We start from the raw sequence: 27736 nt of genomic DNA, 5'->3' as shown, positions 1-27736 counted from the left end.
CTACATTTATAATTCGCTTTATCAACAGTACAATAGCCCCTCCTCCAGGCCCTTTTTACAAGCCAATTTCTGGCATTTAAGCAGGTCAGAATACCAGGGGGCCGAAGGGTTCGTTCTCTTAGGGGTCCACTTTATTATTCGAACCAGTTTCTTACATGCTCTATCAAGCCAATCAGTATAATCATTAGTAGCTTTGTCAGGGTTGCATGGGGGAGGGGGTAGAGTATTCTTGAGTTGCTCCTCCAGTTGTACCCTATCTAAATCTTTCCATGCCCTTTTTTCCACCAACTTAAGTAGAGCCCTCTCTGTTTGAGGAACTAAAGGTTCCTTAAGCCCGAATATAATGGCACTGAGGTCAGACCAGGCCAAGCGAAGGACCTCCTGACAGGATACATTAGCATTGTTAGAAAAAATCCCATCTAACGTGTGACCTTTAAGATGAGTCGGACCAGCTACCAGTTGTTTAAGATCCCCGGCTTCCATTATTTTGTTCAAACCGCTAGTATCGAGATCATTAGGGTCCTCAAGATAGAAGTTAAAATCGCCCAAGACCGTAAGGGAATCTTGACACAGGCCATCCTCAAGTAATGTACCGATCGTACCCAAAAACAACAGTTGCGGCCCCGTAGGTCGATATAAAAGTATCCCTTTGAAAATACTGTGATGCTCAAAATTGAGATTAATAAAAAGAGCTTACAGCAAAGTCCAGGGAGGCCTGGATTGTGCCCCAGCTTAAGTCTGGCAAGGACATGGGCGAGAAGTCTTCTTATGGGCCCAATTCCATGCTTAATCAGGACTATAGAATACTCAGTAAAATCCTCGTTAAAAGAATATACTTTTACATGACTGCCTCAATCCATGCACATCAAAATGGGTTCATCCCAACATGTAAACACTCAAGAACTGTTAACAGAGTCCTTACTGAGACCTTGCCAGTGGTGTTCCCCAATGCCGTGGTGGTCTCTGTAGGTTAAGAAGAAGCACTTTATACACTACAATGGGCATATCTGATCTTGGTAATGCAGCGCACTGTACTGGGGTTGTCGGGGTGGGGGCTGGATCAAGGGATTGAGTTATTGTATCACAGACCACAAGCAAAGGTGCAAACTGGATGGTACATCTCTGACCAGTATTATATCTACAACAGTTCCAGACATGGGTGCCCACTCTTCCCACTCCTGTTTGCAGTGGCCCTAGAGCCCTTTGCTGCAATCCTGAGAATGGAAGTTCACAAACATTAAATATAATTTTTGCTCCTTAAGGCCTCTCCAGATTAGACAGGAATGAAATGAAAGTGGCTTCTTGCAGCACTGATCTAGAACTTTTACTAGATGTAACCTTGACTAAAGTTCATTACATCTGTTATTGCTTATGTGATCTATTGAGGGTATTACACGTACATCAAATCTTGTGCCACAAGTTAAAACAAGTTCAAGTTCCAAAATTTGTATAGCGCACTACTCACCCAGAGGGTCTCAAGGCGCTTGAGGGAGGGTGGTGATTTACTTATCGAATATCCAGGTTTTTAGTTGCTTTCTGAAAGAGAGGTGGTTCTGAGTGTGGCGGAGGTGGGTGGGGAGAAAATTCCAGGTTTTAGCCGCTAAGTAGGAGAAGGATCTTCTCCCCATGGTGAATTTGTGGATGCGCGGAATAGCGGGAGGTCTTTCAGGTGGTCGGAGATGTGGGCTTGCCGAGGGATGTTTAAAATGAGTCTGGCAGAGGCGTTTTGGATGCGTTGGAGTTTTTTCTGTAGTTTGGCTGTGGTTCCGGCGTAAAGGGTGTTGCCGTAATCCAATCGGCTTGTGACCAGTGCGTGGGTGACTGTCTTTCTTGTTTCGGTGGGGATCCAATGGAAGATCTTTTTGAGCATTCGTAGGATGTTGAAGCAGGATGATGAGTCGGCGTTGACTTGTCTGGTCATCGAGAGGGAGGAGTCCAGGATGAAGCCCAGGTTACGTGCGTGGTCTGTAGGTGTGGGTGCGGTTCCGAGGGCCGGTGGCCACCATGAGTCGTCCCAGGCAGAGGGGGAAGATCCTAAGAGGAGGTTTTCTGTTTTGTCCGAGTTTAGTTTTAGACGGCTGTTCTTCATCCATTCGGCTACTTCCTTCATTCCTTTGTGTAAGTTTGTTTTGGCTGTGTTTGGGTCTTTGGTGAGGGAGAGGATCAGCTGGGTGTCTGCGTAGGAGATGATGTTGAGGTTGTGTTGGCGTGCGATGGTTGCGAGTGGACTCATGTATACGTTGAAGAGGGTGGGGCTGAGTGATGATCCTTGTGGTACGCCGAAAATTAATTCGGTGGCCTCTGAATTGAAAGGGGGGAGGCGGACTCTCTGGGTTCTTCCGGTAAGGAAAGTGTGATCCAGTCCAATGCCTTTTCTTGTACACCGATGTTGCTGAGGCGTTGTATGAGGGTGTTATGACAGACTGTGTCGAAGGCTGCGGAGAGGTCAAGTAAGATGAGAGCAACAGTTTCTCCGTTGTCCAGTAGTGTTCGGATGTCGTCTGTAGCTGCGATGAGGGCGGTCTTGGTGCTGTGTTTGGCTCGGAAGTCTGATTGAGAGGAGTCGAGGGATTTGTTGGATTCGAGGAAGCTGACTGTTGACGGCTTTCTCGATGACTTTGGCGGGGAAAGGGAGGAGCGATATGGGGCGGTAGTTCTTAAGTTCGGTTGGGTCAGCCGTGGGTTTCTTCAGAAGGGCGCTGAGTTCCGCATGTTTCCAGTTTTCTGGGAAGGTAGCAGTGTTGAGGGAACAGTTGATGACGTCTCGGAGATGGGGTGCGATGATGGAGTCTGCTTTGTTGAAGATGTGATGGGGGCAAGGGTCGGTTGGCGATCCTGAGTGGATGGAATTCATCAGGCGGATGGTGTCTTCAGTGGTGATTGGGTTCCAGGCGCAAAGGTTGTTCGAGGGAAGTTTTGGTTCGGGGGTGGGTGGAGTGGGTTGGTCTTCGGACTGGTTTTGAAAGCTGTAATGTATTTCGGCGATTTTGTTGTGGAAGAATGATGATAGAGAGTCGCAGAGGTCTTGGGAGGGGGTGATGTCGTTAGTGCCTGCGGAGGGGCTAGTGAATTCTTTGACGATGTTGAAAAGTTCCTTGCTGTTTTGGGCGTTGTTGTCAAGTCGATCCTTAAATGCTGATTTCTTGGTGGATCGGATGAGTTGGTGGTGTTTACGGGTGGCGTTCTTGAGGGAGGTCAGGTTGTCGGTGGTAGGGTTTTTTCTCCAGGTTCTCCCGAGAGTCCGACAGTGCTTCTTGGATTTCTTAAGGTCATCGTTGAACCAGGGGGCTTTTTTGTTACCTTGCTTGATTAGGTGGTTTTTCAATGGTGTTGGTTCGTCTGCGCTGTGTGGGATCCATTGTGTGAGGTTGGTGGCTGCTTGGTTAGGATCCGATGAATTGGCAGGGGGGTTTTGTTGAAGTGACGAGAAGAGTTGTTCGGTGGTGATTTTGTTCCAGTTTCTTCTGGGAATTGGTTTTGGAGGGTTATGGATCGTGGATTTTTTTGTAGTGGAAGTGAACGCAGCTGTGGTCCGTCCAATGGAGGGCTGTGGTGTGATCGAAGGAGATGTACTTGCTGGAGGTGAAGATAGGGTCAAGCATCTGTCATAAATGGGTAGTGGAAGGGGAGGGGCGAGGGAGGGTCAGCTGGGAGGCGGGAGCGTGGTGGGGGGACGGGCTGGGATTCACAACAACAAAATGGCAGCGAGCCAAAAGGGAAACAGGACGCACTATGTAAATAGCCACAAAGCGCTATGGAAAACAATGCAGGCAACAGAGCGCTATATCAAATAATGCTATCTCAAATTAATTCATGGCACCAAAACGCTGTTTGGCAACAAAGCGCTATGTCAATTAATGAAGTCAGCTAAGCGCTACGATACCAGTCGGCAGGGAGCGACCGCCTCTGATGGAGTCAGGGATGGTCACAGCGTTGGAGCGGTCAGGTCAGCTCCTATCTTCCAGTGGGAGGGAGGGTCAGCTGGGAGGCGGGAGCGTGGTTGGGGGACGGGCTGGGATTCACAACAACAAAATGGCAGCGAGCCAAAAGGGAAACAGGACGCACTATGTAAATAGCCACAAAGCGCTATGGAAAACAATGCTGGCAACAGAGCGCTATATCAAATAATGCTATCTCAAATTAATTCAAGGCACCAAAACGCTGTTTGGCAACAAAGCGCTATGTCAATTAATGCAAGTCAGCAAAGCGCTACGATACCAGTCGGCAGGGAGCGACCGCCTCTGATGGAGTCAGGGATGGTTAAACAAGCTTAATAAGGTCAGAAATACATCACTCAAAGTCATCAAGGTGAGATTATTAACTAGGAATCGATAACGGCATGTAGACAAAGAATGCCAATAGAGTACCTCTACATGTTTATTTTTTCGAAATAGAAAATTAAAAAACATCAAAATGCTAACTAGGGGACATTTTGCAAGACAATTTTCTCTCAATTACAATTCGATTCACATCTGTAGGTTCTCAGAATGATCTACTGAGGATGACTTGAGTAGCTGAGATGGAATGCACGATCGATTGGGTTGAAAAACAAATGGATATATGGGCATGAAATACTAATTTAGAGTCAACACACACACACACACATCCAGCACGCACAGTAAGGCTTTTCCTAGTTCGATCTGGAGTGTGGGGCTATGTATGGCGGCCTGTGAGCCCTCTAAGTCCCTGTGAAGATTGCGGAATTCCACTTGTTGCTAGAGTTGTATATTTGCCTACATAAGAGGAGATCAGAGGCATTGCAGGCTTTTGGAAAGAAGAACACGGGAGAGGGTGAATGAAAATTATGGGAGGAGGAGGTGGTGCATAAAGTATAACTTTTATTTTTCATCCATCGTCCTGTCCTGACCCAAAAACTTGAACATTCTGCTACCTGTCCTCTCATTTTCGCAAATACGCATTCGGCATTATTTATCACACGGTTTACCTATTGGTCCGTTGTGGCTGCCAACACACAAAAAATATGTACTTTTAAATAGCTGCGGTTGATAATATGTGCAGACATACAACACTGCGAAAAACAATCTTGCAATACATCAGTAAATCTGTTCATCCTTCTACCCTTGTTTCACATAACGCAGCAGTCATTTCTGCATTCCTGTAAAACACATAATGGAAGCAATAAAGCATAATAAAAATAGGGCATCTGCAATTGATGCAAACTGCAGTGCTGAGAGACTGCGCGAATCAAATAAAAAAATGTAGTGACAGCATTTGCATTGCATTGCAGATAAAAAAGGAAAATGAATCACAGCGCACACCGGGTACATACACACTGCTCTGAAAGAGCACGCCGACAATTGCACGACATTATCGCAGAGTGCACTTGAATTACAATGTACAACAAAATACTAGTGATGCGCACAGAAACGTAACCCCAAGCATGGCAAGACGACAGTAGCTGACAACTAATCGTGCCCGTCTGCAGACTGCAGATGCTGTACCTGGAACTACAAAGACAGAGCGAAGATCGTCAGCTGTGTAAAGCACAAAGACAATTCCTACGCAGCGGCTGTAGTACATATGTGTCACCATGCAAATGCACAGTATCCCCACCGAGTGCACGTAGCAAATGTAAAATAATGGCAATGTAAAAACGTTGGCAATGTACAAACTTTCACCTGCAGACGTACGTTATGGTACGTTGAGTGTTTATATGCATTATAGCCACAGCAAAAACTCAAGATGCAGAGGCCTGGCAGGGCTCACCGACAACAACTGCACGGTATAGGTCCTGCAACTTACATTAGATATATAGTTCACGCACACTGTAAACGCACAATTACTATAAAGAAAACAAACACAGGTTTTGCCGAAACACAAACCACGCAAGCATACACAGCCAATGTAAACACTGTCACAAAGCCGCTTGGTCATATGCACAATCCTAACAACCCACAAAGAGTAGAAGCCTAGCAAGGCACACCCAGTCGTTGCTCCTCAATTAAATTAGCTGCTCTCTCGCATACCTTATAGAACGTGTGTAATGAAGGTCTGATAAGCTGCGCGGATGCACAATGTTGACTCACGGGCAGATAAACTGCCCTAGTGCCTTCACACTAATCAACCTACAGGGTCCATACAACTGCCCTGCTGGCCTTCCCGCAGAGAATCACTACCCCGAACTGACCTCCCGAACCCAGTCATTTGGCCATCAGCTGCCGTGCAACCCCTACCTTCCCAGCACCTGAATCCTGCAGTGGCGGTACAAGAAGCTGGTAGAAGGGCACGGCTACAAATCCCAAACCCTAAGTGACACAAACCACCTTGCCCAGAGATACAAAATCCATTTGGTGAATTAGAGAATCCTTGTCTTGGTACTATCGCGAGATCAGTACCTGAGTCTTAGCATCGCGCGAAGAAAGCTAAAGACGTCATCAACAATGAATGCAACTAGACCGAACATGCTACTTATCGTATGCATAAAAGGGCTACGAGGACGGCCATGTTAGATGTGGAAACTGTTGTATGGGGTCTTTCCACTTAAGCAACTTAATGGCGAGATACATTCATTTATACTGGTAACTATTTCCAATTTGCATTTTCAGTAATAATACGAGTAGCTATTTGCAAGTCTATTAAGTTAGGTGGGCGGGGGTTGTTTCGGGCTCTTTTTTTGTGGGGAGTTCGGGCTTTTATTTGGTTTAGGTCTGAGCCCAACTAATGCTGCTTGGTTAATGAGATCTCGCATTGCAGGAGAGGGAAGAGCACAAATGGAATGCAAGCCTGGAGGTGGATTGAACGCACTATATTCAGAGGAAGAGGCTTTTGATGTCATAATTGGTTGCAGGAGTAGCAAACAAAGGCTGTTTCACCCTTCCTCGGCGGAGCGAGGCTTCAGAACCAACACCGGCTGCTTAACAGGTACCAATGCAACACGGTGGGGCCTGGGAGAGTGGCAGACAGTTACACATTAGCATCCAGGAAAAAAAAACAAGGTCCAGTTTTCAGATCAGGTTTCTGAACGAGCAATGTTTGGGATTACCACCTGACCGGACTCTTTACCGAACCGTAATGTCATGCGAACAGAGGCTACAAAAAAAGGAAAATATTCACAATCCGTGATTTCCCTTGCTCACTTTGCCACTGGATTCAAGCTAGCCGGATGATGAGGGCTGTTAGCCCGAAACCTGTCCCAGGATGCTTGTTTCCGGTCCAGGGAAGACCTGGCTTGGCAGTTTAGGCTGGACTGTTCCCATGAGACACAGGGTCAAGACTGATTTGCATATGGCTAGGTCTGAACTGGACTGGTGAAGTGAGCTAAAGAACGATGATTGATTCAAACCAGATCAGTGACCGGGGTGAGCGTCTGAAAAGTTTCAGCTCTCCGTCCATCATGGCAGGGTATGCCCAGACGTGGGTCCCTTGCTCACTTTGCTACTGGATCCAAGCTTGCCTGGCTGCTGAGGGGTGTTACCCAGAAACCGGTCCCAGGTTTCTTGTTTCCGGTCCAGGGAAGACCTGGTTTGGCAGTTCAGGCTGGACAGTTTCCATAAGGAACAGGGTCAAAACTGATTTGCATATGGCTGGTGAAGTGAGCTAAAGAGCGATGATGGATTCAACCCAGATCTTTGACTGGGGGTGAGAGTCTGAAAAGTTTCAGCGCTCCACCCATCATCTCCTTGTGTTTGCTCAAATCGTCTTAAAACAGCTACTCTTAAAAGGCTTATGCAAGGTCGCTAGCAATATTGCATCTCACTACTGTCAAATTTCTGTTTTATATGTGATTTGTAAGGGCCACCGAGCGATGGGCAACTCACTGCGTGGAGTTACAATTCTATGACGTTGTTTGCCTTTGCATCAGCATTATGTCATAAACAGGGAGGCGAGCATACTACTATATCGCTTGGCACTCGACAAGGCTGCCCTTTACTTTTCATAGTGGCTATGGACCCACTGGACATCAAGCTGAGCTGAACTATATGGACATGTTTCTTATGAATTGGCTGCTAGTGCCCTGCGTAGGACAATACTATCCTTCCCAATCCCCCCTAAAGAGTTCACACCTCTAAAACTATTTATCACAGATCACGACGTATCGCACATGGTCACTAAACTATACTGTGCCTGCATTGCACTCGAATAGGTGTGAGACTGGGGGTGCGCGATGTCACTGGGAAGAAGATCTTGGACAACCACTCACTGATAAATAATGGGCCTGCAGCAAATTAAGAGGGTCTCTCCCAATCACCGTCATAAACGACTGCACTTTAAATTTGTCCATATATATTATATCACGCCTATTGAATTGGCTAAATACGACACTTCCAAGTCTTCTCAATGCTCCAAGTGTCAATCATTCAACGCTGATTTTGCTCGTATGACCTAGAATTTTCCCGTCATCTCCACCTACTGGAACTCGATATTTCAGATGCTATCCAACATCACTTCCACGTTGATCGTGCCTTCACCCAAAATGGTCCTGTTGGAAATTCTCTCCGAAGTCTCTGCCTGTTACCGCAGGTTTACAGCAATTGCATTGTTAGCCAAAAAGGAAATTGCAGTTAACTGAGGGGCCCGGCAACGCCCCACAAAAGAGACCTGGCTGTGCAGCATGGCATACTGTGATATGCAGACTGAGACCTACGCTACCTTGCAACCCTCCACATCCCGTCCTAAGGATAACTGGGACTTATACCGTACATATCTGATCACTTTGCAGCACAATTCCACTGCAGCCTCCCCAGTATGTGTAACCGTACAGGATGGCGCTCTACGCTCCCCCCTTCCACAAAACATAACGAGGGAAACCAACATTGCAATGGTAGCTTTGAGAAACACTTCCTGTGAGTGTTTATGCAACTATTCTCTCTTATCCTAGGCATGCCCCCCCTTTTTAGGTCTCGCACCTGCGATACAGGGCGAAAACCCTGTCGCAGAGCTAGGCCTATTGTCGGCGGTTCTGCTTCCAAGGAGCCAAAAGGGAGACAAGAGATCGGCACGCGCAGCCTGCCGGAATCAGATCAGGTTGCGCGCGCGTTCACCATGTCCTGTCTCCCTTGAAAGCCTCCAACACACACAGCCACACCTCCCCCTGCTTTCGCACACGCGCACACACAGAGACACACGCACACACACAAGCGCACATACACGCACACATACAGAGACACACACCAGCCGCGCACACACACACACGAGCGCACAGAGACACCCCCCACTCCCCCGCCGCCACCGGCCATCTTAGAAAAGTTGGATTTTAGAGGAACTTATTGCTTCCAGCGCACTGTGTCTTCTGTAAAGCAATAGTACAACTTTCAGAAAATAACATGAATCCGTGAACCTGAGCAGAGTCAGATTTCAATGCACACTCAGTCAGTCAGTTACCAAGGTAAGATCGTACCAAGAATTTTACCTTCCTCCAAAGAATACAAAACTACACGTTTTGTAGATGTGACTTTAAGTATTATTACACCGTTTGCAGATGACAACATTATAAAACAGGCGTTTGCATGAATTTGATATGGCCAATAGTTGACAAATACCTTTCTATCTTTTGGCCGCTCTATTCAGTCCCTTAACTTATTGGAGCCTGTCGCTCTAGCCGCTCTGTCACTGCGTTGTATCACGCTAGTCCTACTTTTGTCAGTTATACATGCTGTTCCTGAATATAACTTACCCGGTGGAGGAAGGAGGTACGGGAGCTCAATTTTAGTGCGCAAAAAGCGATCCACCGCCGCTCAGTGGTGACATGACGGCCAGCACCAGCTGCAGGGCCGTTCTTCTGCTGAGAACGCACACATCAATGTCACCAGCCCCAGGCAGCGCCATACACAGACGCATGCGTGGCGGCGACTCGCGGATAGTCATGTTCGTTGCACTGCGCATGCGCTAGATTTGTTCGGTTGAGATCGCGGAATATTATTGTTTTAATGCCTGTGCAAGCGCGACGATGGCAGTGTGTCTAGAGTTCATACCTAATGGATTAGTAGTCTTTCGAAAGACCTGCCAACTTTGAACAACAAAAAAATCTTAGTTCATTTTTTAAAATCTTTTGTGGGCCAGGGTTCAGTTGGAGAGCGCGTAGGAAGTGAGCCGAGGGTGGGTTGTTCATTATGGGCAGATTTCTGCAACACCAAGATAACCTCACCTTTTACACACCCGGTGCTTGTTTACATGATCGCTGTATTCGTGTGTGGTACAATAATTGCCATCTTGGATCGCCGCTAATGAAGCTGCTTGCATTTCTTTTTAGGTCGAGCCTAGACATGTTGCCAGACCTATAGTATTTAGTAATATGAGTGAGCTCCCGCCTGCTGTTTACTATTTGGTCAGGGAAGTGTCGGTCTTCTTTGCTTTATTTTTATTATATGCGTTTTTATATAGCGCGGACTCTACCCGAAGGTGTCTAAGCGCTTCACAATAGGAAATGTAATGATACATGAGGAGTAAATTACAAGTGAACAAATTACAAAAGCAAAGGTTAAGCTACACGATGCAAACGTGACAATTGTGACCAAACAAAATACAAGGGGTAGCAAACGATACATTACAGGAGTAAATCGAGCTTGAGCTATTGGCATTGTAAATGACAATGCCTTTTATTTGTGTTTTAAAAACATAAATAAAAGGTATTGTCATTTACAATGCCACTAGCTCAAACTCGTATAAATGCGAGACATATTGCATTGCAAATGCTTGTCCCTCTTTCTCGCTGAGTCTTCTATATTATCTTTTATATCGATAGCCTTTCCTCCACCGTCTTTCATAATATGGGAATGTAGATCACACAAATTGCTATTGTGCTGATGTTGTTCCATGTAGCCATGTATGACCATTTTTTCCATGTACACCAACTATGAATGCAGCCTGGCTCAATGCTCCCCCATGTTCCCTTGTACTGAGATTAGGCTATACTAAACGACTCTGTATGTTTGTAGTCTTTAGAAATAATAAAAAATCGACAACAAAAAAAGAAAAAGAACATACGAACGAGGGGGACAAAGTAGAGATACAGAAACACACTGTTCCTTCTATACTGGATGATATCGCAGCTAATTACTGATGCAGTCTGAATTGTGAATAACTTCCCACTCAATACTAGGCTGAACTTCCCTGCAAATTGAACTAGTGCCCAGTAGTAGAAAACCTTGTATTATGCACCCAGTTGGAGACAGCTAGAGCACAGCTAGGCTTCCCAAATACAGCTAAATAGATCTACGTACTATTACTGAAATGCCCTCTTGTATGGCGCCAGGTCTGAATGGATTTCCATTAGAGTTCCTCAAGAAGTACGCTTTGTTGCTACTGCCACACCTAAAGGGCTCTATTTAAACCTGCTCAGCCCTGGCATATTCTAGAGCAATCTATGGAGGTTCCTTGATATATGTAATTCAGAAACTTGACAAACCTCTTAATGAGTGCCCCTCCTGTTGATCAGTATCACTGCCAAACTTTGCAGCAAACCTCTTTGCCAAAGTCCTAGGATCTAGACTAACTAAGGTAATTTATTTCTTAGTTCACCATGATCAGAATGGCTTCATGCCAGGGAGGAACTCTTGGCGTTGTCTTCAGCATATCCAGGTGGACTGGTGTGCACAAATTAAGTATGGGGTACGACAGCTTTACTGTCAGTGGACTTTGAAAAATCATTTGATATAGTGTATTGACCTTTCATGCATCAGGTGCTTGAGAGGATGGCCTTCAGCCCTTTTTTTCTAAGATATGTTGCAGTACTATACACAGCCCCCAGGACCCACGTGATAGTAAATGTGGTAAATGCTGTACCCTTTCCCATGAGGCAAGGCACGCTCCAAAGGGGAAACATCCTTTAAGACGCAACTTTTACAACACAGTGCCTTTACAACGCGGTATTTACAACGAAAACCATTACAACGCATTGCGCCGGGGGGGGCGCTCTAGGATAGGGAATAAGTTTACACCTTCCCTAGTGTCCACGGGGACTGGAGTTGGAATAGCAAATTAAACTATTCACTATCCAGCACCCCAAAGCACTATGCATTGTAAAGGTTTTCGTTGTAAATATTGCGTTTTAAAGGCATGCGTGGTAAAAGTATGCGTTGTAACGTCATACATCCGCTCCAAAGTTGCCTAGTATCATAATTTCGATTGTGCCCCTGGCAGAGAGGCTGCCTCGTGATGCACAGTTGACAGGCTTACAGTGGAGTGGCGGGTTTGAAGACAGGGTGTCGCTTCACATGGACCACCTGCTACTTGATGCCCAGCAGCCTAATAACTTTATTTCATATAATTCAAATGCAGATTTATGGGTGTTCCTTTGACCCTAGGGTGAACTGGGACTGGTCCGTATGTATGTAAGTAGGAGGAAGACCGCCAACATGGTTGGAAGGTGTCCGTTTGCGCATAGCAGCAGGCCATTTTGAGTACCTGGGTTTATCCCAGTCATGTCTATTCCTATCCTGCTTAAGCACAAAAGAAAAGCATTATTATAGAAATCTGGTTTGTATATAACTTTGGTAGTCAAAACCAGGGCTTTACACTTCTACTTTCTAAACCGCTTTAGATTCTAGGCATCTACTTTTAGTCATACTCAGCCACTTAGCAAGCTGACACCCACTTTTTGCTGTTCTGATCTTTGGGATGGTTGTTGTTTATTCTGTTCTTAATTTTAAGGCTAAATTCACTTGCCTCTAGAGCGTTCTTTTAACTCCTCCTGTTACTCACAGTTTGCTAACTCACAAGGTCAACCACTAAATCATACTCAACAACCCCACCTTGTGTTATCTGGATGGAGGAAATGCGCAGCGCACCAGCACCCAAATGAGCGAACACGCTATATGCGTTTCTAAGCTTTAACCACACTGCAGAACGCTCGCAACCCCTGGTATGGAATTTATTCCCGTGTAATATTATGCAATTTTGGGGTAATATTACCCGGTAGTAAATCCAGCAGTTTGCACTTGTAACGCAGTACAACAAGCAAAATGGCCGAGTGAATCGAGCCCAATGTGATATGAAATTTTGGGAAGAGTCAGACGGGTCATTCGGGAATAATGTGAATTAATTATTTGCATAAATATTACTGAATGTAACTTTTTTCTTGCTTGTTCCCAGAGTATCAATCCCATTTTTTACTCTTAGTTATTATTTAGAAAAAAATAATTTTTAATTGCTAGAATGAGATGAAATTAGTAGTCCAAGCAAGTTTTGGTTTCCTTAGAATCTCAATGGTGCAAAGCCATAGAATTGTTAATCAGAACATCTCTAAAGATAAAGAAGTAAATACTGATTTGCTTTAGCAAAGAGAACAAAAAAGAAATGGATGACAAAAATACTTTTTTGTGTCCAAAACGAATTGAATATGGAAATATGATTCCTCAGCCTTACATTTATGTGCTGCTAGAAAGTAAAAAGCTGCTAGAAAGTGGAAAACTAAAATTTTGAACCAAATGTAGCGATCTTAAAATGCTGGAGCTCATATGGGTCATTAGGGACTTGCATCTTGCCTCCTCTCTTTCGAGGCTTCTTATTGGTTCCTGTGCTTGCCACTCACCTTTCCTCCATTTCTATTGGCTGTAGCATATTTTCCTACATTTACCAATGTATGTGCCTCATCTCCTTCTTTTATCAGTTTCTTACCGCCGAAATACTGTTAACATCTGCTCTGGTGGAACTATAGTTTCAATTTTTTTTTGCCTTTTACTCTTGCAGCATATTTATATAACAATTTATCACCCTGCGAGATTAAGTGACTTGGATAGAATCACAGGATGTTGCCCGGCGCCACTGAGTCTCGTAGCGGGATCCCCAGCTCTAGAGTCAGCAGCTCTGACCGCTGTGCTACATCCTTTCCCATGTTATCGGTCGGGGAGATCTTTCCTTCTCCCAGACAATGATTGATGAAAACAACTCTTTATTCATTACATAGGCGAAACCAATGCATTACCAACGCTTGTTATTTCTGCTCATGATGCAAGGGAGCATGACCCGTCTTGGACTTCAACAATGCTGTCTCTTCCAGGTAGTCCAGGTGTACCTAGGAGCCACGAGAACAAGTGGGTAGGGTTGGTACATATTTTGAAGTTCTTTTCCTATGCACTCTATTTATTTTGATGTGGTGTTTCCTAAGTACTGCTGTTACATCAGAAAGGTCTGCTTTGCCCCACCAAGCTGTGCTTTGATTGCGTGGCCTCTCTTTGCAAAAGCAATAATTTACCACACTAGTTGTGCAGGTGGGCTGGGATTGTCACAATATCTCGATCGTTTTTATGCTAATAAGGATATGAAATGTGGAAATATTTTGAAATTTTGTATGGTAAATGATGCATTTTGTAACATTCTACACGTTCCGACCTAGAACTCTGAATAGAACGGTTGTTTATCACCGAGAGCATTACGGCACAGCCTAGTTATTTAAATCGCTTGTTTTACATTGAATCACTCAACGAGTGCACAGTCAAGTACTAAAACAAGCATTTTCCCTCATAGACATCTCTTGGGCCATTTACATTAACCATAGCAGATCTGCATTGCATTGCACTGCAACATTTATAATTTATAACTCTATTTTGAGTTTAAAGGCAAGGCCAATTTTTTTGTTAATACAAAGTCTCTTTATTTTTTTTTTAGATTGCAAGCAATCCGATACTGCAAAACTGTAAAAATAATATTATTTGCATGTGAGACATATATATATATATATATAGCCGTGTAGGTACTTTTGATAAGAAGTGGAATCGGGCAAATGTTCTATCACTTGGAAAGCTAACACTAGACCACTGTTTCAGCAAAAACAGCTGATCCGCTCAGTGACTGGAAACATAAAGTAATGGCTGGCTGCAATGTAGGGAAAGTTTGAGATGTTTAGGCCAAATTCAAAGGCCGCAGTACCCTCATGATCATAGCTAGGTGATAAAGTATGCAGTATAAATAATGCAGACATCGAAAAGGAGATTATGCAACTGCGGGAGAGGGTGTGTTTTGATGTTCACCCTTCAAGTTTGGCTCAGAGTATTAATTACAAAAGCAGAATAGTATCCATTTTGGATGCCCCCTGTGAGGAAAGTTTCCCAGTCTGTAGACGTGTATTGCCTGCTTTCCTGCGGCTGGAGGGTGGAGACCAAGACATTGAAGTGAGGTGGATATAGGGCTACTTTCAGCCATTCTGTTAGCAAGGTACTGCTAAATAGTTTCTTCCTGAGCACTGCTGTTTTGTAGATTTCATGGGTGAATGGTGAGACTGCACTTTCTGCTGTACATGGTGGAGATGGAGACGTTTTTAAGCCTGGCCTGCCCTTTGTCTGTTCCTAATTGCGTCAGAAATGTTAATGACAGTTGGGTACAGGGACCTCAAACTTCACTGCACCAATATTGATATGGCTGTTCCATCCTTTTGCTGGAAACCCCACTTTTATTGCTTGAATGACAAACCGGAAGAACATACACATGAATAACCCATGAACACACAATTGGTTATACTGAACATTTCTAACAAGAGCAATACTCTAAAACGTTTTGCTGATGAACCTTCATCTATACCAGAAGGAATTCAAGAGATTTAGGTTTGCTATAGATGGGGCACACAATGTTGTTCCTAATTGTTTGTATGTTTGGGGAGCAGGGCAAGGGCGAAGAAGTGGGGGGCGGGGGGTAGTTTTCCAATGAGCTTTCAATGTATGTAAAAAATAACCTATGCTTCTAGACTTTTCTGGTGGCAGGGGATACCCCTAGGAGTATAGAGGAATTAGGAACCAGGCCTAAGCCACAATAACAAGCATTTTCAATGCAACGGTCTCGCCTTTGCAAAAGTTAGAGCTATTGGCATTGTAACACATAGGAGACCTCTCCAAACCCCTTCGATCGCAGTGTTTCCCCCCACACGAGCACGGCCTGTATGGGAAAGTGCACACTTTACATCCCAAAACTACCTCACAAGGGCACATGGGGAATCCCAAGCACACACACACATAAAACAAAACAAAGCGGCGGCTGCAGCGAGCAGCTCCGCTGAGTGCCAGCCCCTGCACACGGAATGCCGCTGGTGTAAACACAACAGGCCAAAGGGGGAGAGGAGGGGCGCTCGGTGGTCAGTGTCACTAAGTGAAGGAGCGGGGGTGACCAGGGGGTCATGAGGATCTCCCAGGGCCAAGCCCCGACCTCCCAATGGATCCGAGGGGGCCGTGGGAGAGCACAAGGCCTGCCGGGGGTTGCCAGACCTCAGTGTGGGCTAAGGCCGCGCTGTGGGCTCCCTCCCCAGCTCCCGCTGCGAGCCCGAGTACCTTGTAGTAGGCTCCGTTTGAGCCGCGCACTTCCACAGTTAGTTCCTCCATGTTGGAATCGCAAGGGCCGACAGGAAGGATTTCTAGAAAGTTTCTGCGTGAAATTGAGAGAAACAAAAGAGAGATCAAAGAGAAGCAAGGAGGGAGCGAGGCGGGCTTGACAGGCAGGGAGGCGAGAGCGTCCCCTTATATAAGCACTCCGAACTTCAGGGGAATTCTATTGGCCTTTGTACATCATACAGTTTCGACCTACAATGCTTAGAAATGAGATAAGAGTGCTTTAATAAGGGCGAGTCTCAATGCATGAGCATTACGCAGGAATTGTTGCAGGCGGTCAAGATCTTACCAGATCTGCGAGGTACAAATCATGGAAGCGCGATGCTGCACGCGTGCATCCGCTACGCATGTGGGTAGAACAGCATGAGTCTGTCTACCTAGGCTGATAGCAGGGTGCCAGCACATATTGAGGCTTTAAATGAAGCTGTTTATCCACCAAATCCGGATATCAACGGCAGGCATCACTAGAGAAAGCCGCCGTTAGGGGTGTGGAATTTATTAAAATATGTACTTGTCCAGGGGAAGATTGCTTCCTAAATCTACTTGTCCAGTAACAAAATCCACTTGTCCCTTTGATGCCATGTAGTGCTGCCACAAATTATGGCAGCAATCTGATTATATAAGAGCTCTTATATAGCCTCTCTGATTATGCCACAGCATATTCCATAGTAGCGTTTGAATACTAGTAATCATTTTATGTTGCCACGTTTCCGTAGCTCCACATACTGGGACTGAAGATTGTGGTAAGCAGTAGTTCCGGCTTGGAATGCTCTATTGAGTCTATGCAAACCTACTAACTTGCATGTTTGAGGGTTTTCAACAAATCCTCTCTAATCTTTCCCATACTGTTGGAAATGTACTCCTGAGAGTGGCATACGTAAACCTTCTTTCAGAGTTGGGAAAAAAGTAGTTGGAGTAAAAATTAACTTTCAAACATCCAGGTTTTCACATGAGCAAATCTACACATGCATATTTGGTCATGCTAAAAATGCAGTTCACAAATATTTTGTAGAAGTACAATTTCTTGCCCTACAAATGTAAATTCTCGTGAATTCACGAAAGCCATATACCAAAGGTGCACTTTTGAGACTTTCTTTAATGATTGGGCCCCTAATTTGGTCTGGCGTTAACCATGACCTTTCGTGTTTATTAAAACTCTCTCTCTCTCTCTCTCTCTCTGAATCGGCTGGCTTCACTGTGAGTGACCACATTCTGCTTTTTCACAAGGAGCATATCGGTACACAAAGTAGTTTTGTTCAGTGCCAGTAACTAATGTGGCAGTGTGTGCTTTTTTGAGACAAAAAACAATTTTTGCGTTTGCCAATGTTTGTTATATTGGTGAGGGCCCGGCAGCTCTCACATCAATAAGGTTTTACAAAATCCATCCCAAAACAAGTCACGCATTGCAAAAACTAAAAAGCTGACCACCAATGTCAGACCTAATGGCTTTGCCAAGGCTTGTTTATTTTTGTTTCCCATAATCTTATTCAAACTGGTTACACAAATCTTCCATTATGAATATTTTTGGGAAATACTAGCAGGCATCAACACATTTTACTAAATGATGCTGCAAAGAAATGGTACCTGAAATTTTACAGTAGTTTAGCAAAATGTTGTTTCCCTACTTTCATTTCTTAGGAACATTTTATATTGAAAGCAAAGAAACATTAATCTTGCTTTCAAGCTTCTGCAAATATTTGCATCTAATCAGAGAGCATTCTGTGAGCATCATGCATAGCCTCATGTTGCTAAACTTTGAAACCATGTGTACACATTTTCATACTGGAACCATTGTCAGTAGTGCAGTCAGAACTTACATTTACCTAATAATAAAGGCTTTCAATTAATGAACCATAAATACAAGTTTGAACAGCATTAACACATGCACACAAATATTAACTAAACTACAGGCAGTACCCTTCCCTGATCCTTAATGTGGTACTGCAAACTGGCAGCCAAAGGGTTTGTGCTGCAGGGGGTTGGGCCTACTTGTCCAAAGGACAAAATACACATTAAAACTTGTTGCCTTTGACCCCAAACAATATGTCCTGGGCGTCGGGCTATAGGAATTCCACATCCCTGCGCCGAGACGGTGCGCTCCGGTTTTCGGTCTTCTATTATGAAGACATAAGAAACAAGAAAAGCGAACACTCACCAATGCTCCCGGTCGAACTCGCCCGCCCCAGCTCCATGAAAAAATGGCGGCCGCAAACATAGTGACAAAAAAATAAATAAGACAACACCCACAATGGCCCACCGCCGCATGATGTAAACAAAGGGGCGGAGCTTTTAAAAAACACCGGAACGCCCACGAATCTGCTCCGAGAATGAGTGACACATCTCTCTTCCAATGGCTAGCCTCCATTTATGGAGCTAGCCAATGGAAAAGAGAGGCGGGTCAAACCCCATACTTTTGAAAACAGAATTTCTCGAGCTGCGCGACACTGCTGCGCAGTGTACGCCAGTCGAGACCTAAAAAGGAAAGGGATAGGGACCATAAGTCACAAAGATTCGCCGAGGAATTAAAAAAAAATAGGCATTTACAATGCAACGGTCTCACCTTTGCAAAAGTTAGTTATTGGCATTGTAAATGACAAAATGTTTATTTATGTGTTGGTTTTGAAAACAGATAAATAAATGGCATTGTCATTTACAATGCCAATAGCTTAATCTCTCGCAAATGCGAGACCTATTCCATTTGCAATACAATAGATCACGTATTTACGCAAGTTTGAGCTATTGACATTGCAAATAACAATGCGTTTTATTTAGGTTTCAAAAAAACACACAGACACACGCACACAGCCACACAAACAGAGCCACACACACACACAGAGCCACACATACACACACACACACACACACAGCCACACAGAGAGCCACACACACACACACACACACACACACAGAGCCACACACACACACAAACACAGACACACACACACACAGAGCCACACACACCCACACAGAGCCACACCCACACAGAGCCACACACACACAGAGCCAGACACACACACACAACACCAAGCCACCACCTTTCTTTGACGGTGACTGTTGCACTCTAATTTTCTGGTGGAAGGGCTCTCTCAAACAGTGATCTAGCCACGTTTAACTTTTTTTCCCCAGAAACGAAGTTCTGGTTAGATTCTGTGGCAGGGCGTTTGTGGAGCGTCACTGCGCGACAATGGAGGGTGCAGCATACTACGTGAAATAAAAACAGGACTAGGCAGTCTACACAAGATGTCCCAGCAATCAGTCTCCCTTCTTAAATGAAAATATAATCTTTTTTAATTAATCATCAGCCACAGCTCGGTGATCCACCAACTACTCATGGCGTTATGTACTGTTACCTTACTGTGTTCAGCATTTCTTGTACAAATGCTAGTGCTCATTAATAAACAAATAAATATTGCTTCCTTCGATGCTCGTTCAACCCTAGGATATTTTGATGTTAGTAAAGCAACTGTAAATTACAACTATAAACCCAAATAAACCGAGTGCAGATGGTTTTTCAAGCATTTCTTTAAAAAACTTCAATTTGGACTGCTACAACGAGAAAGGGAGAGGATCAACAAAATCGAAGTGAAATAATGGAAGTGATCGAGCTCCTCCATGGAGTCTCCAAGTCCTTGGACCTTTCTGCAAAAGTTACCTGATGAGCGTACTCTTTCCACTGCCAATCGACTGATATTTTTGTTGTTCTTGTTCACATGAACTTTTGGCATAACTGTTTTCCCTGATGCTGGGAGTGCAGTTTCCGTGGTAAGAAACATTTTCCATTCTTCAAATACATTAAAAAAAAAAAATCCACGTAATGTGAAAATAGGGAATATTGCTGCACTTTCCCACACTGCGTGCACCACTTGTACCTGGAAGTTTAGAACTACACATTAGTGTGGGAAAAGCAGTGACAAGTGTTTGTGAGGGACACTGGAGGGTCGGGCCCCATGCACCACTGGGTGTGCCTTACGCCTCGCTCCATATCAAGATGGCATCCCCTCGAAGACCAATAACCGAATACACCATTCCTAAATACCACTGTTGCTTTAGTTTTTCTAAGTCGAGGTCAACTTCCAATTAATCCAACACTGCTCCCTCTCAAACATACCAGCCGTATTAACCATTGACAGTGTGGTACCGCCCCCCCCTTAATTGTAAGCAATACTTATAAGCACCAACAACTGGTCACAACAATGAAGACCCGAAAAAAGGTTAAGAAGGCTAATAATCAGACCGTAGGCACAAATTAATCACTACAAATGCATGCATTGGAACTACGCCTAGCAAAAATATTATGCAGCCAACAAAAGTTGCATCAATAATCAATCCAGACCTCAAGTATTTAAAATGGATATTTTGTTTGAGGTCTCGTTCAGCATCACTCAAACTTTTGTTCGCACAGGTAAAATATATATTAATGTAGTACTGCGCTGACGATGACCTGTGTACATCAATTTATAACATTTGCTGCAGGCATATTTATTTCTTATTGTCTGTAGATATTTTTGACTGAGGTGCTTTAATGGCTTTCAAAGTGCACGAATAAGAAGCCAAAAATGGGCGACTCTGTGATAGTCATACATCTAAATATTGTACAATACACCAAATTCCGCAACCAGTTAGTCCCGGAGTGTGCATTTGCTGAAGGGCCATAAGAGCCCACTCAGAAGGAACTATTTGCACTTGGGTTTAGTGTAAAGGCACGTGGGGGGCTCGGGGTGACTTTGTAGTCAGTCAATCAGGTGGAACTTCTCTGCAAAATCACGGCCGCGCTTCCAAAGCACAAGTGCACTTTTGGCAGCGGGACAGGTCGCCAGGCACCGCTCTCAGACGCAGCCACAGCCCCCGCCAGGTAAGGGGCGCCGGGCAAACAGTCACTCAAATAGGAGTGAGAGGTGTTTGGGGGAAACAACAAAGGAGATGGAAAGTCTGTACCAGGCCGGGCTGCCCCGCTCCGACTTAAAAGAGTCTGGCTAGAGAGCTTAAACTGGGTCACACGGATTGTTCAATGCAACATAGAAGTTGGGACCAAAAACGGCCGGGTTTCTACATTGTTTCAAATTATGTTTTGAAAACATCGAGCGAGGCAGTTTTTAGAGTAAGCATGTGTTTCTCTTTTGTAGTGTTTGATTTTCTAAGTGACATACCCAGATAGCAAAAAGTCTCACACCAGGAAGTTATGACCTCGTCGTCCAGTAGATAATGTGATTCACACAGCTCAGTCACTCACTCAGCCAAACAAGCGCCTGTCAAGGTTGCCGGTGGTGCAAGCGCTACAGAAAGAAGTACCTGATTTTTCAAAGAAACTAACAGATCGGGCTACATACACAGGACAATAAAGGAAGCAGTAGTAACCCTAAAATGTGCAAAACTTTGCTTGCCTGCAGCTGCGGGGGCTGTGTGCGCTAAGGCTGGGAGTGGTGGACCCAGGCGGATACAGAGCGTGTCCTGACTTTGCTGCAGCTCTGGAGAGAGGGAGGAGCGGCGGCTACAGCCCCAGCCAGCGTCATGGCTTCTAGCAGCACAGCATCACCGGGGGAGCGGGCTGCCAGCCCCGACGCTAGAGAGAGAGGGTGGAGACATCTGGGTGCCGAAACACGGGTACCACCACCCCCCTGCCGCCCGACCTACCCAGCTCCAGAGGTTAAGTTTCTTATCTGCGCTGCGCCTGCCCACCCCAGACCGTGCTCCTGGCGCCGGGGGTCTGCGGGGCTCGGACCAGCCGGAGAACCAATCGAAATTCAGTCTTTCTACATGAATCTTCTCCAAGCAAAAGGTACTAGTGTCGTTTCTGGCGGTCACAAGCCCAGTGCACTAGTCAAAGTAGCTCACCAGGACGTTCTGCTTTCTCTTTAAGATTTACAAAAAGGTGGTGGTGATGAACAGAGTGTCTGAGTTAAACAGACCACTCTTACCCAGTCCAAAGATCAGGGCTTGATCCATCACCGTTATTTATCTCACTGCCCCATCCCAGCTCAGAACCTGGCTATATGCAAATCAGTCTGTCCCTGGCCCAGTGCATCATGGGAACAGGGCAGACTAAACTACCAAGCCAATTCTTCACCAGAAAGGAGACAAGCTACCGGGGACCGGTTTCTGGCATTTCAGCCTTCTTCGGCCCGGCTTGCTTGAATCCTGATGGAGCAGTGAGAAAGGGACTCATGTCTGAGTATACCCTGCCACACCTATAGTGGCCAAAAACGATTTACAAAAAGGGGGTGGTGATGAACAGAGTGTCTGAGTTAAACAGACCACTCTTACCCAGTCCAAAGATCAGGGCTTGATCCATCACCGTTATTTATCTCACTGCCCCATCCCAGCTCAGAACCTGGCTATATGCAAATCAGTCTGTCCCTGGCCCAGTGCATCATGGGAACAGGGCAGACTAAACTACCAAGCCAATTCTTCACCAGAAAGGAGACAAGCTACCGGGGACCGGTTTCTGGCATTTCAGCCTTCTTCGGCCCGGCTTGCTTGAATCCTGATGGAGCAGTGAGAAAGGGACTCATGTCTGAGTATACCCTGCCACACCTATAGTGGCCAAAAACGATTTACAAAAAGGGGGTGGTGATGAACAGAGTGTCTGAGTTAAACAGACCACTCTTACCCAGTCCAAAGATCGGGGCTTGATCCATCACCGTTATTTGTCTCACTGCCCCATCCCCGCTCAGAACCTGGCTATATGCAAATCAGTCTGTCCCTGGCCCAGTGCATCATGGGAACAGGGCAGACTAAACTACCAAGCCAATTCTTCACCAGAAAGGAGACAAGCTACCGGGGACCGGTTTCTGGCATTTCAGCCTTCTTCGGCCCGGCTTGCTTGAATCCTGATGGAGCAGTGAGAAAGGGACTCATGTCTGAGTATACCCTGCCACACCTATAGTGGCCAAAAACGATTTACAAAAAGGGGGTGGTGATGAACAGAGTGTCTGAGTTAAACAGACCACTCTTACCCAGTCCAAAGATCAGGGCTTGATCCATCACCGTTATTTATCTCACTGCCCCATCCCAGCTCAGAACCTGGCTATATGCAAATCAGTCTGTCCCTGGCCCAGTGCATCATGGGAACAGGGCAGACTAAACTACCAAGCCAATTCTTCACCAGAAAGGAGACAAGCTACCGGGGACCGGTTTCTGGCATTTCAGCCTTCTTCGGCCCGGCTTGCTTGAATCCTGATGGAGCAGTGAGAAAGGGACTCATGTCTGAGTATACCCTGCCACACCTATAGTGGCCAAAAACGATTTACAAAAAGGGGGTGGTGATGAACAGAGTGTCTGAGTTAAACAGACCACTCTTACCCAGTCCAAAGATCAGGGCTTGATCCATCACCGTTATTTATCTCACTGCCCCATCCCAGCTCAGAACCTGGCTATATGCAAATCAGTCTGTCCCTGGCCCAGTGCATCATGGGAACAGGGCAGACTAAACTACCAAGCCAATTCTTCACCAGAAAGGAGACAAGCTACAGGGGACCGGTTTCTGGCATTTCAGCCTTCTTCGGCCCGGCTTGCTTGAATCCTGATGGAGCAGTGAGAAAGGGACTCATGTCTGAGTATGCCCTGCCACACCTATAGTGGGCAAAAACGATTTACAAAAAGGGGGTGGTGATGAACAGAGTGTCTGAGTTAAACAGACCACTCTTACCCAGTCCAAAGATCAGGGCTTGATCCATCACCGTTATTTAACTCACTGCCCCATCCCAGCTCAGAACCTGGCTATATGCAAATCAGTCTGTCCCTGGCCCAGTGCATCATGGGAACAGGGCAGACTAAACTACCAAGCCAATTCTTCACCAGAAAGGAGACAAGCTACCGGGGACCGGTTTCTGGCATTTCAGCCTTCTTCGGCCCGGCTTGCTTGAATCCTGATGGAGCAGTGAGAAAGGGACTCATGTCTGAGTATACCCTGCCACACCTATAGTGGCCAAAAACGATTTACAAAAAGGGGGTGGTGATGAACGGGAGCATGTTTCCTTCCCAGTGTAAGAATTGGCTTTTGTAGTTTGGTTTGCCCTGTTCCCATCATGCACTGGGACAGGAACAGACTAATTTGCATACAGCCAGGTTCTGAAACTGGGATGGTGCAGTGAGCTAAAAAACGGTGTTGGATCTAGCCCTGATCTCTTGACTGGGTGAGAGCTTTCTGCTTAATTCAGAGACTCTGTCCTTCACCACCCCTTGTTGTAAATATTTTTGTCCACCCTAAGCGTGGAAGGGTATTCTCAGATGTGAGACCCTTGCTCATTGCACCATCAGGATTCAAGCAAACCGGGCCGAAGACGGCTGTAATGCCAGAAACCGGTCCCCGGGAGCTTGTTTCCTTCCCAGTGTAAGAATTGGCTTTTGTAGTTTGGTTTGCCCTGTTCCCATCATGCACTGGGACAGGAACAGACTAATTTGCATACAGCCAGGTTCTGAAACTGGGATGGTGCAGTGAGCTAAAAAACGGTGTTGGATCTAGCCCTGATCTCTTGACTGGGTGAGAGCTTTCTGCTTAATTCAGAGACTCTGTCCTTCACCACCCCTTGTTGTAAATATTTTTGTCCACCCTAAGCGTGGAAGGGTATTCTCAGATGTGAGACCCTTGCTCATTGCACCATCAGGATTCAAGCAAACCGGGCCGAAGATGGCTGTAATGCCAGAAACCGGTCCCCGGGAGCTTGTTTCCTTCCCAGTGTAAGAATTGGCTTTTGTAGTTTGGTTTGCCCTGTTCCCATCATGCACTGGGACAGGAACAGACTAATTTGCATACAGCCAGGTTCTGAAACTGGGATGGTGCAGTGAGCTAAAAAACGGTGTTGGATCTAGCCCTGATCTCTTGACTGGGTGAGAGCTTTCTGCTTAATTCAGAGACTCTGTCCTTCACCACCCCTTGTTGTAAATATTTTTGTCCACCCTAAGCGTGGAAGGGTATTCTCAGATGTGAGACCCTTGCTCATTGCACCATCAGGATTCAAGCAAACCGGGCCGAAGACGGCTGTAATGCCAGAAACCGGTCCCCGGGAGCTTGTTTCCTTCCCAGTGTAAGAATTGGCTTTTGTAGTTTGGTTTGCCCTGTTCCCATCATGCACTGGGACAGGAACAGACTAATTTGCATACAGCCAGGTTCTGAAACTGGGATGGTGCAGTGAGCTAAAAAACGGTGTTGGATCTAGCCCTGATCTCTTGACTGGGTGAGAGCTTTCTGCTTAATTCAGAGACTCTGTCCTTCACCACCCCTTGTTGTAAATATTTTTGTCCACCCTAAGCGTGGAAGGGTATTCTCAGATGTGAGACCCTTGCTCATTGCACCATCAGGATTCAAGCAAACCGGGCCGAAGATGGCTGTAATGCCAGAAACCGGTCCCCGGGAGCTTGTTTCCTTCCCAGTGTAAGAATTGGCTTTTGTAGTTTGGTTTGCCCTGTTCCCATCATGCACTGGGACAGGAACAGACTAATTTGCATACAGCCAGGTTCTGAAACTGGGATGGTGCAGTGAGCTAAAAAACGGTGTTGGATCTAGCCCTGATCTCTTGACTGGGTGAGAGCTTTCTGCTTAATTCAGAGACTCTGTCCTTCACCACCCCTTGTTGTAAATATTTTTGTCCACCCTAAGCGTGGAAGGGTATTCTCAGATGTGAGACCCTTGCTCATTGCACCATCAGGATTCAAGCAAACCGGGCCGAAGACGGCTGTAATGCCAGAAACCGGTCCCCGGGAGCTTGTTTCCTTCCCAGTGTAAGAATTGGCTTTTGTAGTTTGGTTTGCCCTGTTCCCATCATGCACTGGGACAGGAACAGACTAATTTGCATACAGCCAGGTTCTGAAACTGGGATGGTGCAGTGAGCTAAAAAACGGTGTTGGATCTAGCCCTGATCTCTTGACTGGGTGAGAGCTTTCTGCTTAATTCAGAGACTCTGTCCTTCACCACCCCTTGTTGTAAATGCTTTCTCTTTAAGAGCCTGACTTACTGGTGGCGTAAAAGGTTTCTTATCTTCTTTATGGGGCCAGCTGTTGGACCCATAAAGAACCTTTTACGCCAGCAGGAAGTCAAGTACGCCAGCCTGAAAAGGACGAGGCTTAGAGAGAAAGAAGAACGTCACTAGGACCTCTTCTCCAATGGCTGGCCACTGTTTAGGACGCCAGCCAATGGAGAAGAGGGGTGGGGCTTAACCTCACTAGTGAAAGTTCCTCTATCTCATTAAGTCTCGCCAGCTCGACTGCGCATGTGCGTAGTCTTTCGCAGGCTGAGACCTAAACAAGCATTTACAATGCAAAGGTCTTGCCTTTGCAAAAGTTAGAGCTATTGGCATTGTAAATGCCAACCTTTTTATTTATGTGTTGGTTTTGAAAACAGATAAATAAATGGCATTGTCATTTACAATGCCAATAACTTAATCTCTCGCAGATGTGAGACCTATTGCATTACATTTCGCTGCCTGTGCAAGAAAAGTCTGGGTTGCAGGACGGGATACAAAAGGATGCATGCATATTTCTCTTAACAAGAAAAGCAATAGCGCTGGGGTTTGACTTCACTAAGTGTGAGGGGGTAGAGGAAGAGGTGCGGGTATCTTCCACAGGAGTTGGGTGGGGGGGTAATTGTGCAGTTATGCACACAAGACAATGGCGGTGTGGTTATACACTTAGTCAATAGTGGGCGGGGTTATGCATACAGACAACAATGGGAGGGCAGGTGGGGTTATACAGGCAGACAACCGCAGATAGGGATATGCACACGGACAACAGAGGGTGTGCAGATAGGGATATACACACACGAACAATGGAGGATGATCAGTTGGCATTCTGCACAAGGACAGCAGCAGGAGGGCAGGCAGGGTTATGCTCATGAAAAACATTGGATAGGTTGGGTTTGCACACAGACAATTGCAGGTGGGTGGGATTATGCACAGGAACAGCGGCCGGATGGAGATAGGCACACAGACTTCGGAGGATGGGCAGGGATATGCACAAGGACAACAATGTGCACCGTAATGAACACAGAGAATGGCGGGTGGTGTTATGCAAACAAACAATGGCTTTATGCACAGCAGGCTGGCGGGTTTAGGCACATGGACAACGGTGGGCAGGGTTAGGCACATGGAAAATGGCGGGCAGGGGAGATGATGCATACAGACAACGGTGGGTAGGTTATGCAAACGGACAATGGCTGGTGGGGTTAAGCACACAGACAACGATGGCTGGGCAGGTGTGGTTATGCACACAGAGAATGACAGAGGGATATGCACAGTGACAACAGAGGGTGGACGGGTGAGGTTAAGCACACGGACAACAGTATAGTGCACGACTCTTCAGTACAGGTGCTAAATAGTGCTGGCTCGCAGTGTAACGAGCGCCTCGTGGATACGGAGCGCATTCCAGGCGCTCCTGCTCTCCATCTTCAGGGCATCGACCTCCCCGGGACCAGCAGGAGTCGGACCCCTCGAGTGCAGAGACCCCCGCCCGGGAGCCGCACATCATGCCCCCTC

At 45.9% G+C, this 27736-nt stretch overlaps 2 protein-coding genes across 4 annotated transcripts in view; one reads left to right on the top strand and one right to left on the bottom strand.

Annotated features, from left to right (window-relative positions):
• The window catches only part of ZBTB26 (zinc finger and BTB domain containing 26), a 32836-nt gene extending 26473 nt beyond the window's left edge, over positions 1–6363 (bottom strand). Inside the window, exon 1 of one of the 3 annotated variants that reach the window (XR_015303785.1) lies at positions 6195–6363. The gene's annotated coding sequence lies outside the window, so the exon portion shown is untranslated. The remainder of the gene's footprint in view (positions 1–6194) is intronic. The other 2 variants (XR_015303786.1, XM_086948376.1) reach the window with 2 other exon arrangements.
• A 319-nt stretch (positions 6364–6682) lies between these two features.
• ZBTB6 (zinc finger and BTB domain containing 6) overlaps positions 6683–27736 on the top strand; it is a 41331-nt gene continuing 20277 nt past the window's right edge. Inside the window, exon 1 of the mRNA XM_086948375.1 lies at positions 6683–6882. The gene's annotated coding sequence lies outside the window, so the exon portion shown is untranslated. The remainder of the gene's footprint in view (positions 6883–27736) is intronic.

The sequence above is a fragment of the Lissotriton vulgaris genome, unplaced genomic scaffold, assembly GCF_964263255.1.
Source record: "Lissotriton vulgaris unplaced genomic scaffold, aLisVul1.2 SCAFFOLD_2524, whole genome shotgun sequence".
NCBI classification, from domain to species: Eukaryota; Metazoa; Chordata; class Amphibia; order Caudata; family Salamandridae; genus Lissotriton; species Lissotriton vulgaris.
The sequence above is the reverse complement of the archived record's forward strand: the minus strand, read 5'-3'. Positions and strand labels throughout refer to the sequence as shown.